The sequence below is a fragment of the Manduca sexta genome, chromosome 24 (genome assembly GCF_014839805.1).
Source record: "Manduca sexta isolate Smith_Timp_Sample1 chromosome 24, JHU_Msex_v1.0, whole genome shotgun sequence".
Taxonomy (NCBI): Eukaryota; Metazoa; Arthropoda; class Insecta; order Lepidoptera; family Sphingidae; genus Manduca; species Manduca sexta.
The window spans coordinates 3,521,579-3,527,823 of NC_051138.1; the positions used below are offsets into that span (position 1 = coordinate 3,521,579).

At 33.4% G+C, this 6,245-nt stretch overlaps 1 long non-coding RNA gene across 1 annotated transcript; it reads right to left on the reverse strand.

Annotated features, from left to right (window-relative positions):
• Positions 1-1,630: 1,630 nt before the first annotated feature.
• LOC115440631 lies at positions 1,631-5,093 on the reverse strand. The gene is made up of 2 exons (XR_003938377.2): positions 4,838-5,093; positions 1,631-4,770 (listed from the first exon to the last, which is right to left on the reverse strand). It is a non-coding gene; the product is annotated as an uncharacterized LOC115440631 (long non-coding RNA).
• Between the last annotated feature and the right edge of the window lie 1,152 nt (positions 5,094-6,245).

Here is a 6,245-nt window from a genome sequence, read left to right on the forward strand (position 1 = left end):
TTTAACGAGCTAGCAACGCCGACGAGCAAACAAGCGTAGATAATGAGTTTTATTACTATATCTTCATGCTTGTACGAGTATTTATAAAATAATCAAACTAATCCCGATTTGCAAATGTTTATGCGAAACTCGACAGGTACCTACGAAGTGCCTCGAATGTTTATGTAGACTCTATATAGATGTAAATGAAAGAGGCTCTGGTGGAATGACTTACTATATCCGCCTGTTTGTTTTTGTTGACCTTTTTGTTACCTTGTGATAGATTTTTGTAGGTTTTTAAAATGAATTGACTGTCTGTACCTTACAGTCAAAGAGAATTATAATATATATGGATAGTTACAGTTCTCTATCAGATGTTATATTCTGGCCACGCATTCCTTTTTTAAATTTTATCTATATCTATACTTATAATAAATCTGTAGAGAGGTCAATTCTATACATGAAATATATTTCCAAAATAACTATCAGCGGGTGATTAGGGATCGATACTGATGCCAAAAATGCAATTAGTAAAATTTTTGTCTGTCTGTCTGTATAACCGTTATAGAAACAAAAACTACTCGACGGATTTTAACGAAACTTGGTACAATTATTTTTCATACTCCTGAGCTGGTTATAGTATACTTTTCATCACGCTACAATTAATAGGAGCAGAGCAGTGAAGGGAAATGTTGGGAAAACGAGAGAAGTTACTCCATTTTTTAAGCTTCCGTCGCGTGTGCAGCCTTAATGGTTAAAGCTACACAGAAATCATGTATGAGGGAAATGTTCTCCTTAAAATGATAAAAAGATATCCCATGACAGCATATGTCTATCTTTTATGGTTGACTCACAATAACACGTGTAACTCCCGATAGCTTAGCAGTTCGAAGCTTTCTCATTACATTTGTCTACTCTTACGTTTATAACACTCTCAGTCATCCCTAATTAAAAAAGTTAACATTATTAAATATTCCATAAAAAAGAATCATAGAAATCGGTATAGAAACACCAAATTTATACATGAAATACGCTAATAATAAGCCATCACGCGTGAATACTGAATATGCTTCCTTCGATTTCACCAAGATCCCATCATCAGACCCTGACCGGACAATCGGACCACCTGCATACCACGATACATTAAAAAAACATCCCGACAAATTGACCACCTCCTCCATTTTTGAAGTCCGAAATCCACGCGGGCGAAGCTGCGGGCGGAAGCTAGTTCTAAATAAATGATAATGAATTAGCATCAACTAAATCTTAAATATAAATTTACAGGTTTTGGTTTCTACTTTTGAGTATACTACTGCTTGTGTTAGAAGAAAAACTCTTCCAAATCCAATATAAACTATTCATGAAGATCTGAGCAGGATACAATTACAATATACGATTCACATAAAATTGCAATATATTCAATAGGTTCAGGAATTAAAATAAATGCTTATGTGTGTGTGTGTGTGCATGGGTGAGTATGCGTATGAGTGTGTATGTTATCTCTTTATTAATTAGTGTGGGGTTTGATCATCGTCGACCGCAACGGTACTTACCATAAAGTAAGATGGTATTCAAAAGCTATAAGCCTATAAAAATATATTAATCATACAATATTATAATACTGGTAATAAAAAAATATAAAAAAATAATATATCTTATGATCTTTATATTTTTTATTTCCAAACTCTTGCTATTTAATTTACATTTAAATTAACATTTACATTATCTTTCAGTATCTTTACAATGTTTAATTAACGATATGCGACGTAGTATTATTATTGCTCTTTAGTCCTTAAATTACGACTAAATTCCTGGTATGATCGCTTTGCCATATCGAAGCTTACAGACGGCGTGATGTATCTCTGACCCTCTAAATATTAAAGAAAGTTGTTACACACGCTCTATACGTGTCACATTACCACTTAAGGAGTCTGCCAACATAACCGGAACATACTATGACCGTGCTATGAACTTATCAGGCACGGAGAGACACGACATGGACTAATATACCCGATAGAATGAATCACCAGCGTGTCATACCCGTGCATAACGTTTTTAGTAACCAAAGCGTAGTCGCGTCTGACACGTTCCTAGCACGGTTATAATATGAAACGGGGTAGTGAGCTAGTAGAGTTTAGATTCTGGAAACAATAACTACGGCTTGTGACTAACTCCCGAGGGGCAAAGTTATATGACGCAAACTGTAGATAGGCCATACACTATTCGACTTTCGCATAGACCGTCTGACGAGTTTATAATGCAAAAATCTTAAAATTTCGTAAAGTAAAACGTTTGTACGGGGTAATTCATACACGATTTCAATTTCTGTTATAATTCGATAGGACTGTTCCTACGATTGTCGCATCGTGTATGGTCTATACATAAAAAAATTACAAAAACTAAACATGTGAACTGTATAAAACACCGTTGTCGGTCGCACAGGAAATAATGATCACAGTTTTGTTATTATTATACAAAAAAACATAAATTGCACTAGTTGAAATATGTCTCCACCTCATTTAGCACATAAACTTCGTATATACTTTTGGTAATGCGTTCATACGACAGATACTGAGAGACTGCGCAAACGAGGTAAAATTTTTACTACCATCTGTCAAGGCCTTTCTCTGAACAAACGGCTTTGAGCACTCAATGAAAATCTTTGCAATTAATATGCAATGATTAACGAATAATAAAATTAATATAAAATTAATATATTTAAAATTTTGAACTACCAATATTCTTAATTAAATTGCCTATCTAATAGTTTTAGTTGTAAATTAAAATGTGCACTTTAGGAGGGGCACGGAATCAATAATTGTAGTAGCATTTTCATTATGTAATTAATGAAACCATTTATCTATATTATAAAAAAATTAAACAACCAAACTAAACGTATTGCAGAAATATGATGTATTATTTTGTGTTTGTATGTATTATAAATTACGGACAGATAGCTTCTAAAAATTCAATTAGAGCCTCTTTTTGTTGGATGTATTCTGCCTTAACTGGTAGAAGCTGGAACCAGCAAGTTCTAATTGCTAAAATGTTGAACTCATGATTGCGCACACTCTTAGTTGGACTAAGTATATTGGCTGTTAGTATTATCACCAAAATTAAAATTGCAGAGGCCTGAGACATATATTATGAATTTTCATGTACAAAGTCATTCAGGTTTGTTAATTATATTTTAGATTTTATACTAATTAACACATTGGGTTTTTGCAATTAATTACATAAATATCAATTCGTGGGCATCTGAATGTATTATTTTATATAAAACTAACTATCGTTCTAAGCAGTTGCTTCGGCGACAAATCCATTCCACTATTCGTACCTAATACTATATCTTATCTTCATATTTACAATATAATAAATATTGGAACACTTGTCTACTTTATGTAATAAATGTATCTTGTGACCTCAAAGGTACGACGTCAAGCAAAAACGTATTATTAATGTAGACTTATAACTGATACGTCGGTAGGTAGTAGTAAAATTAAATTAGAAAATAAACCGATGAAATACAATTTGTAAAGTAAGCATCCGTATCTTAGTTATTTGTAAAAATATTATAATTCAGAAGAATTTTCGAATACCATTGAACGTATATTCTACCGATCGAATACAATATGATAAATTTAATTAGCTGGTTCTGATGTTGTTTAGTTACTTAAGAAAGAAAGAAACTGGCTTGTAGGTATTAAATTAAACATGAATATTATAAACAGTTGGTAATATATTAAGAAGCAAACAGTGTTGATTCGTATCACTGTTTATAAATATTTTTAAATCCACGACAAAACTCTCAGTTCACAAAATGTTTCATTTTATTCGGGTTATATTAAGTATACCTTAATACATGAATACAAAAAATTCTTACAATAATACCTAAATCTATAAGCGTATCTACTTATTACATATCTATCTTACATAAATGACTAATCTTTTGAGATCATTACGAAAGCCAATAGATTATTTATTATATCTATAACGAGAAGCGTACCTATTTCACTTAAAAAAATATAGTGAAACAAGATCAGCGGTTAAAACTACATTTCACATAAAATGGAGACTTATTTGAGAAAAACTTATGCATGAATGGAATTTTTTAAATAATATCCATTGTAATATATTTGTGATGCTCGTTGCGAAATTACCGTACAGTCTGTGTATGTTGATTGCAGACTAAGAACATCAATCAGTTAGGATTGTTGTATCCAAATTTGATGTTAGTTCAAGTAATGACTTGTACCCGAAACGGCATCCTCGAATTAAGGTCAGGGGCCCTAATCCGTCTATAGAGATGAATCCGTCGTTTTGGAATTACAGGCGTTTTATTCGAAGAACAGCTTTGATAGCTGTCCAGGTAAGAAAGTCAAAAAAGTACCTATTTACCTATAAGGCTATTAGAGTGTCCGAAGAAAACGCTCTTCATTGAAAAAAGACGGATATGCCCCCGTAGACGGAATAGGCCCCTGACCCTACTTTAAATTCGAAAGCTGATCCAAACATATCTATTATTTATATTACACTGTAAACCCGCTATTAATATGAGGAAACATAGGAGAACACAAACACAATATACATACAAAAACACACGGGAAAACATACATACTGTACATAAGTACATGTTGATTGATCAACTCTAAACTAATACGAAACTACTTATATTGCATAAATGTCCCACCTATAAAAACCTAATCCTACGCAAATTTGTAACATCCATCGTGCTCTGATTTACCCAGTGCGGGTAAATACATTCAATGGTTGCTCCACATTCAGTTGTCTCTGAAATATTATCAGGTAATTACTACTTTTTTCGTGTCTATAAATGAGGAAATAGTGTGTGACTCACAGTTTTCTGATCTTACAAATTATAATAATATTGTCTACGACAAGCGACGTTAGTCTAATTGGGTATGGAACGGACTGCCAAAACGAATGTCAGCTGGTTGAAATCTCGAGGGCACACACCTCTGAATTTTCAAAAAAATTATGTGTGTATTCTCTGTGAATTATCGCTTGCTTTAACAGTGTGGGAAAACGACGTGAGGAAGCCGAAATACCAGAGAAATTCTCTAGGAATAGGAATTTTAAAGGTGTGTGAACTCTAATCCGTACTAGGCCAGCGTGGTGGACTAAGGCCTAATCCCTCTCAGTAGTAGAGGAGGCCCGTGCCTAGCAGTGGGCAATATATTATACGGGGCTGACATTATATTATTATCGTCTACGATATCAAGTCAAATGGCACACATAATAATAATAATAATATCAGCCCTGTATTATATACTTGCCCACTGCTGAGCACGGGCCTCCTATACTACTAAGAGGGGTTAGGCCTTAGTCCACCACGCTGGTCTAGTGCGGATTGGTAGACTTCACACACCTTCGAAATTCCTATAGAGAACTTCTCAGATGTGCAGGTTTCCTCACGATGTTTTCATTCACCGTTAAAGCGAACGATAAATTCACAAAGAATACACACATGATTTTTTTAGAAAAGTCAGAGGTGTGTGCCCTTGGGATTTGAACCTGCGGACATTCGTCTCGGCAGTCCGTTCCACAACCAACTAGGCTATCGCCGCTATAAATGGCATACATGCAAATGTTTAAATAGAGCAGGCATTGTAAAAACATAAAATTGGAAGTATACTTTAAACCAAAAATTAAACCTAACTATTTGTCTCGCTGAAAATATGTGCCATAAGGTTTCTTTGTAAATAATTTTCCAGAATAAAAAATGTCTATCTCAAATCCATGTTATGAGGACAAAGTCGAAAACTAACTATTACACATTATATTGTTCAATATACTTTATACTATAGACACATGCAAATGTATTCCATACAAAGTATATGAAACTGAATATGGAGGAAACATTAGACCTTACAACTACACGTCAAAATATTCTTTCGATGCTACAACATAATTTTTTATGAAATTCTTTGCTATAAATTGTTTATTTTCATATCTTTGGACAACTCAGCTCTGCGACATGGTTCTTTATGACACAGTATTGAAGCTAAAGTTTTGAAGATTCATTGTAATTTCAGATTGTTAGTACGACATCAGGCATTTAGAGAAGAGCAATTATTAAAATCCCTTTAAATAAAATGTAATGTATTCGGCAGTCAGTAGCAGCTGAACTAATTTTGAAAAGAGTTAAATCTCTTACTAATTTATAAATGAAAATGTTAGCATAAATGTTTGTATGTTTTTTAGAAGTAAACTCAGAAACCGCAGATCGGATTTGGATCGATTTT